The 13,337-nt window shown below is 38.9% G+C and overlaps 1 pseudogene; it reads left to right on the forward strand.

Annotated features, from left to right (window-relative positions):
- The first annotated feature begins 1,942 nt into the window (after positions 1 to 1,942).
- Positions 1,943 to 11,918, forward strand: LOC141109822 (chemerin-like receptor 1; annotated as a pseudogene).
- Positions 11,919 to 13,337: the final 1,419 nt, after the last annotated feature.

The following is a 13,337-nucleotide window of genomic DNA, read 5'->3' on the forward strand; positions in this document are numbered from 1 at the left end:
ACACCCCAAATTGTTCGCTGTTCGGTGAACTGGCGAACAGCCGATGTTCGAGTCGAACATGAGTTCGACTCGAACTTGAAGCTCATCCTTAATCTCAATCATGCTGCTATTGTCAGATAACATCATATATTTTGCTCTAGAAACAAAAAAAAGAGCGACAATTTTGAAACGAAAACAATATTTTTTACTTTTTGCTATAATAAATATCCCCAAAAGTTTTTTTAAAAAACAAATTTCTTCATCAGTTTAGGCCAATATATATTCTTCTACATATTTTTGGTAACAAATATCGCAATTAAGTTTATAGCATAGCGTATGTTTGTGTTGGTTTAATCTGACCTTCAGGTGTTAAAGATCTTTCTTGCTCATACATCACGGGACACATAGCTCTATTCATTACATCATGGGTTAGATAGCCACCTTCAGGTGTTGGACACTGGCAACCCTAATTGTAAGGAGAGTTCCTCCCCTATATAACCCCTCCGATATGGAGAGTACCTCAGTTTTTTTGCCAGTGTCTAAGGTGTTTGGTCACGATGCAAATTGAAAAAACTATTGTATGATGGTTGGGCTCACCCGGATTAATCATTTTCTCCTCCTAGGAAATTCTTCCTGCTCTACCCTATGGAGGAAAAATTCACCAAGAAATGGAGTGTGCCAGCAATAGATGCGGCTATTTCTTGTGTGAAAAAAAGCCTAACTTGTCCTGTGGACAATGTTCAGGTGTTTAAAGATCCAACTGACAAAAAGCTGGAATCATTACCTAAATCCTCTTTTGCCGTGGCTGGCGCTGTGGTCCAACCTGTGGTTGCAGCAGTTGGTATGTGCCAATATTTGAAGGAGCAGGTGAAGCAGGTAGTTAATTTTCTTCCTGTTGAGCAAGTTCAAGACTATGCAGCTCTTCTGAGGGCCTTATGGTTTGCAATAGATGCTATTATGGATTCTGTCCAACAAGCATCCCACCTTACACTCCTGCTGGTACACAGGCATAGGTCCCTTTGGCTTAAACACAGGGTTCAACCTAAACCAAGATGTGGTCCTATCATCCTTTTTTCCAGATCAGCAGTCTGCGGAGGAAATGTTGTTACACTCTCTAGATGTTGTTAGAGCAGTCAAAATGTGTCTGGATGCGACTGCTCAGATGCGGAAGACTGACTTTCTGTTTGTACTGCCAGACGGTCTCAGAAAGGGCCAGGTATCATCGAAGTCCACTATAGCTAGGTGGATTCGACAAGTTATTGTTCAGGCCTATGGTTTGGAAAAGAAGATTCCTCCTTTTCATGTTAAGGCGCACTCGACTAGAGCAGTAAGTGCTTCATGGGCAGTGCATCACTAGGCCTCCATGGCTCAGATCTGCAAGGCTGCAACTTGGTCTTTGATCCATACATTCACTAGATTTTATCAGGTGGGTGTAAGAGGGCATGAGGACACCGCTTATGGGCGCAGTATACTGCAGGCAGCAGTGTAGGTCCTCACATCCAAAGGCGGTCTTTTTTTCTGATCTGTGTCTCCCTCCCCTAAATTTGGGCATTGCTCTGGGACGTCCCATGATGTAATGAATAGAGCTCTGTGTCCTGTGATGTATGAACAAGAAAATAGTATTTTTTAAAACAGCTTACCTGTAAAATCCTTTTCTTGGGGCAGAGCCCCCCCGTCCCTCTTCGGGATTTATGAATATATATATGCATTGGGATACTTATTGCTTTTCTACAAAACTGAGGTACTCTCCATATGGGAGGGGTTATATAGGGGAGGAACTCTCCTTACAATTAGGGTTGCCAGTGTCCAACACCTGAAGGTGGCTATCTAACCCATGATGTAATGAATAGAGCTCTGTGTCCCGTGATGTAATCCCAAGAAAAGGATTTTGCAGGCAAGCTGTTTTAAAAAATCCTATTATTTGGAGAGTCATGGTTACTACAGTCTTCCTTTACAAACAACGATGGTATGGTTTCCCAAACACCCTAACCATGACTCTCCAAATGGATCTTTAACACCTGAAGGTCAGATTAAACCAACACAAACACAAGCTTAACCTACAACATAAGGTTGTAGGTTACTATAGATCTACAGCTGTAGAAATTTTTTTATGGAGACAAACAACTATCATGCTCTGTACATTGCGGTACATTGGATGAATTAGAATTATACTATTAATATTATACAGGATTTATTTAGCATCAACAGTTTACGCAGCGCTTTACAACATAAGGGTAGATAGTACAATTACAATACAATTTTATACAGCTCATTAGAGCTTACAATCTAAGAGGGTCAAGAGAAAATAATGTGCACTTGCTAGGTGGGGGTCAAGATAGCCTTCTCTGAAGAGAAGCATTTTCAGGGATCATCTGAAAGTGGACAGAGTAGGAGATAGTCAGACAGATTGGGGTAGAGAGTTCCAGAGGATGGGAGAGGCTTTGGAGAAGTCCTGGAGGCGAGCGTAGGAGGAGGTGACAAGGGAGCTAGAGAGCAGAAGGTTGTGGATGGCTTTGTAAATTAGTGTTAGTATCTTGAACTTAATTCATTGGGTGAGCGAAAGCTAGTGGAAGGATTGGCAGCAAATTAAATTCAAGATACTAACAATAACTTACTTAAGCCATCCACCAGTTATATATGGTGGAATGTTTCTACATACTTGAAATCTTATATACTGTATCTATAGTAACAATCTAATGTCTGTCCTTATTGGTTATTATTATAAGTGGAGCTGTTACATGATCGGCTATGCAATCACTTGCCATAATTCATTATAATTGCCTATTATTTACTTATTATGTGTTTTTACAAACTGATATGACATTCAACCATTGATAGATTTTTATTTTGGGTATATTGTGTTTTCTATAAATTGAGTTTTAGTTGTTGGCACTCTTGTGTTGGGGATTTTACATCTTATTTAGAGGTTTTGTTGGAATTATGTTCCTTTAAAAAAAAAAAAAATTAAATAAAGCTGTATATATGCCTTATTTTGTTGATTTAATGCTGTGCTTCCTTTTTCATCTGACATAAAATCTTTTTCAGTGCTGTAAAAAAATTGTGCAGGAAAGCCCATTCCAGTAAAAATTGCCCACCAATTTTCTTGGTCGGGGTGTTTCCTTAGAGGTCTTCAGAAGCCACAGTGCTCCTTTGTTACATATTACTATAAATATTTTTACATTTTTTAGTTGTGATTTCACAGAGCATCAAAACTTCATATCTGACCCCTGACATGTCTGAAAGTATGGAGACCAACACCACTGTGGAAACTTTTGATATCATAACTGAGGAGATTTTTATATCACTTTGTTTAAAATATTCAATACTTTATCCATGGTGGTTTCATCTGGGATATGTTTGCTGGGAACTGGAAATGGTCTGGTCATCTGGTTTGTTGTCTTCACGATGAAGAAGACAGTCAAAGTTTGATTTCCCAAGTTTAACTTTTGCCAATTTTACCTTCAGCCTTTTGCAGCCTTTTTTTCTGTCACTTACTTTGCCCTTGATAATCACTGGCTATTTAGAACCTTCATGTGCTAGCTTGGCCTTCTTGCATTATATCTCAATCAGTCTGTCAGTGTCCTACAACTCACCGCCATCAGCATTGATCGCTGCATCTCTGTAGTCTTCCATGTTTGGTGTCGGAACCATCACACCGTGAGACTGGCTGTGAAAGTCATTCTAGCAATTTGGATTGTATCTCTTCTACTCAATGTATCTTACTTTACAAATAGACTCATATATGTGTTTCATGAAAAAACTGTGATTTGTTTGAAAAATTGGTCCATTCACAGTTTACAAGTTATAAGGTTTATAGTTTTGTTTGTCATACCTTTTACCATCATTATCTTTTGTAACACTGTCATCTATTTGCGTATATTTAAAGAAATTGCATAGCAACATCTACCAAACCTTTCAAAGGCATTGGTTCTGTCATTGTTTCCTTCTTTATTTGCTGGTTTCCCTACCATGTATTTTCCATCATGGATTTATACGGAAGCTACACATGGCATTATAATATCTGGCTTGTGATAGGTAGGCTAATGTATGTCATCCTCGTTGGATTTTCGAACAGCTGTGTTACCTTCTTCTCTTCATTGGCAGAGACTTCAAGCAAACATTCTGAACACCATTAAATGTGTTTTTGAGAGAACTTCCACAAACCTGACAGATCCAAAGAGATGCAGTTTTACCTGCTAATGCCAAATGTGATAGAGTTGTTTCAAGACATAGTATTAGGGATGATTTTGGCAACATTTGCAAATATATATGCTTGATCCACAGTATAAAATAAATGTGGTTGAGTACTCTAAGGCCCTAATTAACCGCTTGCCGACCAGCCGCCGCAGTTGTATTGAGGCAGAATGGCACAGGCAGGCTAATCTCCGTTATGTTACGTCGGTTCCTAGGGCGGCCACTAGCGACGCGTGCGCGCGCCCGCTGCTAGCCCCAGGAGCCGATGCGATAGGATATAAATCTATCCCCTATTTTGTAGACGCTATAACTTTTGCGCAAACCAATCAATATAAGCTTATTGCGATTTTATTTACCAAAAATATGTAGAAGAATACATATCGGCCTAAACTGAGAAAAAATTTGCTTTTTTTTTTAAAAAAATGGGGATATTTATTATAGCAAAAAGTACAAAATATTGTGTTTTTTTCAAAATTGTCACTCTTTTTTTGTTTATAGCACAAAAAATAAAAACCGCAGAGATGATCAAATACCACCAAAAGAAAGCTCTATTTGTGGGAAAAAAAGGACGTCAATTTTGTTTGGGTATAACGTTGCACAACCCCGCAATTGTCAGTTAAAGCGATGCAGTGCCGAATCGCAAAAAGTGCTCTGGTCAGGAAGGGGGTAAAATCTTCCGGGGCTGAAGCAGTTAAAGTGTATCAATAGCAAAAACTTTTTTTTAATTGCTTTGGATAGAAAGAATAGGTAAAATCTTCCTCAATGTTTTAAAAATTTTGCTGTGTCAGGTTGGAAGATTTTCCATTACTAACAGGCAGTGAGAGGAAATACACTCACCAGCCACTTTATTAGATACACCTGTTCAATTGCTTCGTAACACAAATTGGGCAAGGCAAGGCAAGGGTGTAGGATCAGTGTATAGTGTAATTTATTGAACAAAAGGCATAACACACTTACATATGAGAGGCCTGTAAACAGCCCGAAGAGCAAAAGGGATACACTGTAGGACCACTGGCAGTGATAACATGTGGGCTGTTGTAATACAGTGAAAGCTGGATCTGACAATTTGAAAAAGGCCGGTGGCGTTTATAGCTTAACCGTGCAAACTATGAAATAAATAGCAGGTGTCTCTTCATTCCATGCAGTGACACCTCTGTGTGAAGTGGCCTCTCACCTTACTGATGTAAGGTAGCAGCAGGGGAAAAAGCTAATGCTTCCAATATTCTCTATAGGTCCTTGCATAGATAACTAGTGGCTTCTAGATAATATCGGTTTCCTTTGAGGGTCCTCCTCCTATTAACCCAAGAATCACTACTGAATGGTGGATGGTAGCTCCTCTCTGTTGAACTTTCACACTTGACATTTCAGTGTTGTTCATTGGCTTGCGGGCATGAAAGGGCGAGTGTGAAAGTTCAACAGAGAGGAGCTACCATCCACCACTCAATACCGATTCTTGGGTTAATGGGAGGAGGACCCTCAAAGGAAACCAAGATTAACTAGAAGCCACTAGTTATCCATGCAAGGACCTATAGAGGATATTGGAAGCAGTTTTTTTTTTCATGCTGTTACCTTACAGCAGTAAGGTGAGAGGCCACTTCACACACATGTGTCACTGCATGGAATGAAGAGACATCTGCTATTTATTTAATATTTTGCACGGTTAAGATTGGAGCACCACATTTCGCTCTTCACACCCGCAATCCTAGGATTATTTTAGAGACTTTTTTTATTTATCACTTTATTCAATGTTATGTTGATGTATGTTTTTATGAGCACTGATTGATTCATCACCTATATTTATATTATTTTTTTTGTTACATAAGATATTTGTTTTTTGCCTTGGATGCCATTTATCACATTTGCAGTTCGAAGGTTTTGTATTTGACCGTTTGGTTTCTACTACCATCTTGTGCACAGTTTCAGTACCATTTCCAACATTTATATAGCTTATTACCTGTGGCATAGAGGTTACACTAAAGTTTAAATAACAGCACAGCACCATTTATTATATTCATCTGAGATATGTTTGCTAGGAATAACTGGAAATTACCTGGCCATCTGGTTTGTTGTCTTCAGGGTAAAGAAGATGGTCAACTCAGTTTAATTTCCCAAGTTTAGCCTTTGCCAATTTTTCCCTCAGCCTTTTAGCAACTTTTTTTCTGTCACTTACATTGCCCTTGATAATCACTGGCTATTTAGAAACTTCATGTGCTAGCTTGGCCTTGTATTATATCTCAATATGTCTGCCAGTGTCCTACAACTCACCGTCATCAGCATTGATTGTTGCATCTCTGTAGTCTTTCATGTTTGGTGTCGGAACCATCGCACCGGGAGACTGGCTGTGAAAGTCGTTCTTGCGATTTGAATTGTATCTCTTGTACTCAGTATATCTTACTTTACAAATACACACGTATATGAGTTTCATGAAAAAACTGTGATTTGTTTGAAAAATTGGTCTATGCACAGTTTACAAGTCATAAGGTTTATTGTTCTGTTTGTCATACCTTTTACCGTCATTATCTTTTTTTACACTGTCATCTTTTTGCATATTTAAAGAAATTGCACAGCAACATCTACCAGACCTTTTAAAGACATTGGTTCTGTCATTGTTTCCTTCTTTTTTTGCTGGTTTCCCTACCATGTATTTTCTATCATGGAAAATGTTATAATATATATATGTATATGTATACATATATTATATTTATAATATCGTGTGAAACTCAATGCATTTAGGCATGGAGGTAAGTAGCTGAAGTACAAATCTAACATCAAAATAGGGAAGAAAGGGTAATTAGGTGACTTTGAAAGTGGCATGGCTGTTGGTGCCAGACGGGCTGGTCTAAGTATTTCAAAAACTGCTGATCTACTGGGATTTTCACACACAACCATCTCTCGGGTTTACAGAGAATGGTCCAAAAAAGAGAAAATATCCAGTGAGCGGCAGTTGTGTGGAGGAAAATGCCTTGTTGATGTCAGAGGTCAGAGGAGAATGGGCAGACTGGTTTGAGATGATAGAAATGCAACCGTAACGCAAATAACCACATTTTAAAAAAACGGACCGCAACTCCTATATTCCTTTGGACAGCTGCCACCATGGATCATGGCTCCGGTCTGTGCCTAAGAGTCAATTTATGCGTCTCAAACGTAATTGTACTGATGATTCGCAGTTCTTGCAACAGGCTGGTGTCTTGATGGATCGTTTTGTGGAAAAAGGGTATACTATGGAGTCCCTAACCCAAACCTTGGATATTGTTAAAGGTATTGATAGAAATCAGCTATTAAGTGAGAGGACACTCCCTAGAGAGAATCCTGTCACTCTCCCCTTTATTACGACCTATTCAATACAGCATAGTAACATCAAAAGCCTACTTAACAAACATTGGAACATATTGGGTAATGATCCCGTTTTGAGATCAGTTGTCCCAGAAAAACCACAAGTGATCTTTAGAGGAGCATCGTCCCTCAAGAATAGATTAGCCCCTAATGTTCTTGACCCCCCTGTTAGGGGTATTCAGGGCCTTTTTGATAATTTGAAGGGGTACTATAAATGCGGTAGATGTCGTGTCTGTAGGTATAACTCTGTGACACCTAGGCGAACCCAGAAATTTACCTCCTATAGTACTCAGGAGGAGCACGACATCAAACCCTTTATCACTTGTTCAACGGAGGGGGTCGTCTACCTGCTGCAGTGCCCGTGCGGGTTACAGTATGTGGGCAGGACCAGACGACCCCTTTCCATTCATTTAAATGAACATATTACCAACATCACAAACGGTTTCCCAAAGCATTCTGTTTCAAAGCATTACTTGACCACCCATAATAAGGACCCCTCCAAAACTCTTTTCCTGGGGATTGACAGGTATCGGCCCCTTTGGAGAGGAAGCTCTTTGGTTAGGAGCATCTCAAAACTTGAAATGCTCTGGATACATAAAATCAAATGTTACGTTCCGCATGGGCTCAATGTGGATACCGACACTAATGCCTTTATAGATAATTCTTAATTTTTTGATTTTATTAATTTTATTATTTGATTATTTGCCTAATGTTCTGTGATACTTGAGAGGACTTTCTATTTACCTATTTACTAACCAGCCAATACCTATTCATTGTAGGTTTTTAAGTTGGGTACATGCCTCATTAGTACACGTTTAGACATATTTTATTTTTATGTCTTTTTTGGCAATAACTTTCTTTATCTGACTCCATGTGAGTAACTTACTGTGAGAGGAAAATTTGATATTTGGTGTATTCTTTGGTATCTGTATTTTAATTTTCATCTCATTTGTTTATGTATATGATGTATACTGTATTTATGATTTATATACATGTGTATTTTATCTATGGGGTAGCTAAATCACCTTCCTCTTCCGTAATATTTATTTGATTTATGATCATTTTATCCAGTCACCTTAAATATATTTGGGTGTGTTTTATGCATGCTAAATTTCTTCATGGGAATTTCCTGCTATAGTGAGAGTGTAATGGTGTGCCCTTATGCACGTCCTAATTGGGCCCCTTTTGGAGTAACTAGCCCCTTTTTAAAATAAAGTCTTAAGGCTGTGTTACAATCTAGATGTACGCTCTTATTTTTCCAATATATATTCCTTTTAGATCCCATATTCTTCCACACTGGCAATATATGTGTGGGAGTTCTGATATTCAAGCCTTCTTCCGCACTGTATTGCATAATTTTTGGTGATTTCTGTACTGGAAACATAAATATACGATTTCACAAAGAATCCCTTATCTAATATGGCTCCTTTTACCATCCGCCCTTACCTAGTGGAGCGCAAGGTGATTTCCGGTCTTGTCTCACTACGAGGCTTGGCTGTTTTGTTTTGTTATTTAGGTGCGACACGTCAGTGCGTGGCCCGTGCCCCAGACGACTTCAGAGTGTGACGAAACGTGCGTCGGGCGTGCTGACGTGCTGCATCTACTGTCTGTAGGACGGGTGTTCGCCTCTAGCCGGCCGGCTTCTCATGTTCATGTGTATCTACCACATTGTAAGTGTGATTTTAATTCCTTTTAATAAAATTTAAACCAGGATTACGCTATGTTGTTCTCCTCTCTCTCTCCGGGGTATCTCTAATGAGAACAACCCCCAGCTAGGAGTATATCATCCCTATGCTAGAGTGATTGCCTGGTTACTTGGTGGACAGCGGGTTATTATTCCAAGGTATATGAAGTGGCATGCCGTTGTCTTCATCCTATGAAAGGCCCTGACCGGGTTAAGGTCGCAAGCCCTCTTATGCTTGCCGTTTGGTAAGCGCGCATTTCATTTTTTTATATCACAGTGGTGCGGTGAAGGATCCACTTTTTTATCTGCATTCCTGCCTCAGACTGGGGCCTGTACCTATGTCTCTTCACTATATCCATCTAGACTCCAATTAATGTGTTAGGACTGTTTACTTCAACACCGAATGTTTTTGATTTTATGAACTATGTTATCCATTTAAATTGGGTTTATTTATCTATCCCATTTACACTGGTATATTTTCACAATTATACGTTTATTCACAGCGCTGCTCATTTATATTTATTGTTGTATAGTGTGTGTATCTCACTTTGAGTGGCTGCTTTTGCTATATCCTATTTTTCACTATAATATTATTATTTTTTAATATATTTTTTATCACAATTTAGTATCAATATTTTGCATAAGGTACCTTTTTGATGTAATATAGCGCGGTAGTCTCCCTCTTTCTATCTCAATATGTCTGCCAGTGTCCTACAACTCACCGTCATCAGCATTGATTGCTGCATCTCTGTAGTCTTTCATGTTTGGTGTCGGAACCATCGCAATGTGAGACTGGCTGTGAAAGTCGTTCTTGCGATTTGAATTGTATCTCTTGTACTCAGTATATCTTACTTTACAAATACACACGTATATGAGTTTCATGAAAAAACTGTGATTTGTTTGAAAAATTGGTCTATGCACAGTTTACAAGTCATAAGGTTTATTGTTCTGTTTGTCATACCTTTTACCGTCATTATCTTTTTTTACACTGTCATCTTTTTGCATATTTAAAGAAATTGCACAGCAACATCTACCAGACCTTTTAAAGACATTGGTTCTGTCTTTGTTTCCTTCTTTTTTTGCTGGTTTCCCTACCATGTATTTTCTATCATGGAAAATGTTATAATATATATATGTATTATATATGTATATTATGTATGTTATATTATTATATATTATGTATGTTATATTTATAATATCGTGTGAAACTCAATGCATTTAGGCATGGAGGTAAGTAGCTGAAGTACAAATCTAACATCAAAATAGGGAAGAAAGGGTAATTAAGTGACTTTGAAAGTGGCATGGCTGTTGGTGCCAGACGGGCTGGTCTAAGTATTTCAAAAACTGCTGATCTACTGGGATTTTCACACACAACCATCTCTCGGGTTTACAGAGAATGGTCCAAAAGAGAGAAAATATCCAGTGAGCGGCAGTTGTGTGGAGGAAAATGCCTTGTTGATGTCAGAGGTCAGAGGAGAATGGGCAGACTGGTTTGAGATGATAGAAATGCAACCGTAACGCAAATAACCACTCATTAAAACCAAGGTATGCAAAATACCATCTCTGAATGCACAACACATCAAACCTTGAAGCAGATGGGCTACAACAGCAGAAGACCACACAGGTGGAACCGACAGTCAACTCTGGTTCTTAAATTTAGCTTTTGCTTATTTTATTTTCTGCCTTTTCCTACCCTTAATTGTCACTTACATGGCCCTTGGCTATAACTGGCCATTTGGAACCTTCATGTGCAAGCTTAGCGTTTTTGTATTATATCTCAATCTGTCTGCCAGTGTCCTACAACTCACCGTCATAAGTACTGATCGTTACATATCCATAGTCTTCCCATTCCCAGTCTTCTACTCAATGTATCTAACATTACAAACAGTGGTGTATTTTGGTTTTGTGCTGCCCTGGGCAAGAATAAAATCGGGTGCCCCCCATCCAAATTTGTCCCACCCCTTCATTCCCACCCCCTTCAAGTATGGGGTGAGAGAGAGGGGAGGGGGTTGAGAGAGAGAGAGGGGGTGAGAGAGAGGGGGGCTCCCCTATTCCCCCATACTACACCAGGAGACCCCCCCCAATAAAAAATGGCACCGGATTCTTGCCTTTCCGCAGCCCACTGGCTCCTTTTTACCAGCTGTGTTTAGTGAGGCTGCCGAGGCAGAATCACAGCCCGGGAATCTGACCTGCTCTGCCAATTGAGCTACATCCGAGATCAGAAGCTTCAGCCACCGCCGCCTCCCACTTCCGATTCGCTCCCCTGTCACCAAATGGTCAGTCTGCGGTGCCTGACGGGTGTCATCTGGATGCAGTCCGCACCCCCATAGCCACGCCACTACTTCTCTGCAGTCCTTGGAGTGTCCCTTCTGCCTGGGGCATTGTTGACCCCCCTGAAAAATGTTGTGCAAGGAAAATGCCTTGTGGTAGATATGCCCCTGATTACAAATATGCACGTATATATAAAATTGATACATGTGTGATGTGTTATACAGGTTGGTTAATACATGAGGGATACATGATAATAAGAATTATTTATTAATATGGTATTTATTTATATGATATAGGTGAAAAATTTGTAGTTTGTTTGGAAGATTGGTCAATGTACGATGCACAATTAATATTTAGATTTATTGTTCTGTTTGTTATATTTTTACTATCATCACCTTCTGTTGACCTTTCTGCGTATTTAAAGAAATCACAAAGCAACATCTACCAAACCTTTTAAAGTTATTGATGTCATCATCATTTCCTTTATTTGTTGGTTTCCTTATCATCTATTTTCCCTTCACATATTTATACGGAGTGCATACACATTGCTGAGCTGTGCTGGAGATAAACACACAGAAAACTTCTACCAGAAACAATTCAGGTAAGGAGAATAATATCATAAGAAGAATACAGAAGGGATCGTAACGATTTCATGAAAAATATTTCAGAAATTTGTTGAGCAAGGGGAATGTTTTCTATAGCATTCCATTAGGTGGGTAATCTAGTAAGAAGTGATCAAATAAACATGTCTTCTCCTGCTGCACTAAAATGAACTGTGAATGGTGGGTCAGCAAGTGAGCTGGAAATTTTAAAACATCCATTGGAAAAATATTTGACGTTTCTGTTGGAATCTGTAGACTGTGTGCCATCCATGCTAACAATTTTTTATTCATAATTATATAAGGTGGGATGTTTATGATGTTGTCTCTACACACTTGTATTCTTATATTCTGTATGTGATAACAAACTAATATTCATTCTCCCATTAGGAAATCATTTCAGATGTGCAATTTTCATCAATTCGATATTTAATATGAATAAATATCTTATATCTTAAAAATATTGTTTAAAATATACTATGTATTGAAAGTATATGCTTTCTATAAGGGTGGTATACATTAAGAACGTTGATTATTCTTATATGTTGAGCAGTTATATTACCAGCTATGCAATCACTTTCCATAGTTCACTAGCATTGCCTATAGTTTGTCTATTATGTGTTTTTTTTTTTTTTATTACTGACCTTTATTGCAAGAATTGTTTGTACAAGTAACAGTAGAAGAGACAATGCTCTGTACATATAATGCCAACGGTCACCAATAGGAGATAGGATCTAGCAAAGGGAGGCATTATATTAGCGTCCTGAAAATCAAACATAAGAGAAAAGCCAGAGGGAGGGTCGGATGAATACGGATGGAATAGTAAGGGTTAGAAAAAAGGTAAGGGGAGGGAAGGAAGATGGAGTAAGGGTAGGGGGAGATAACATACATATAATAACTTTTAAAAAAGTAGTACCATCTGACATAGGGCTAAGTCTGCATCCAGTTTATGAACAGAGAAGAGGGCTATCCCAAAAGTAGAGTAATAAACATGAATCAAGAGCTAAGAAGAATTAAAAAAATAATCTCTCTCTCTCTCTCTCTCTCAGTGGCGTAGCATGGGTTGTCAGCACCCGGGGCAAGGCAAGTAATTTGCGCCCCCCCCCTAACCTGCGGACTTTTATCACTCCCCAAGTCCCTTCAAATACAATAGTACTGACCTACCTGATTCCTATACTGACCATTACACACTACACTGACCACTATACTATACTGTCCACTACACTAAGAACTACACTGACCACTACACTACACTGACCACTACACTACACTGACCA

This window comes from Aquarana catesbeiana, linkage group LG10 (assembly GCF_042186555.1).
Source record: "Aquarana catesbeiana isolate 2022-GZ linkage group LG10, ASM4218655v1, whole genome shotgun sequence".
Classification (NCBI taxonomy): Eukaryota; Metazoa; Chordata; class Amphibia; order Anura; family Ranidae; genus Aquarana; species Aquarana catesbeiana.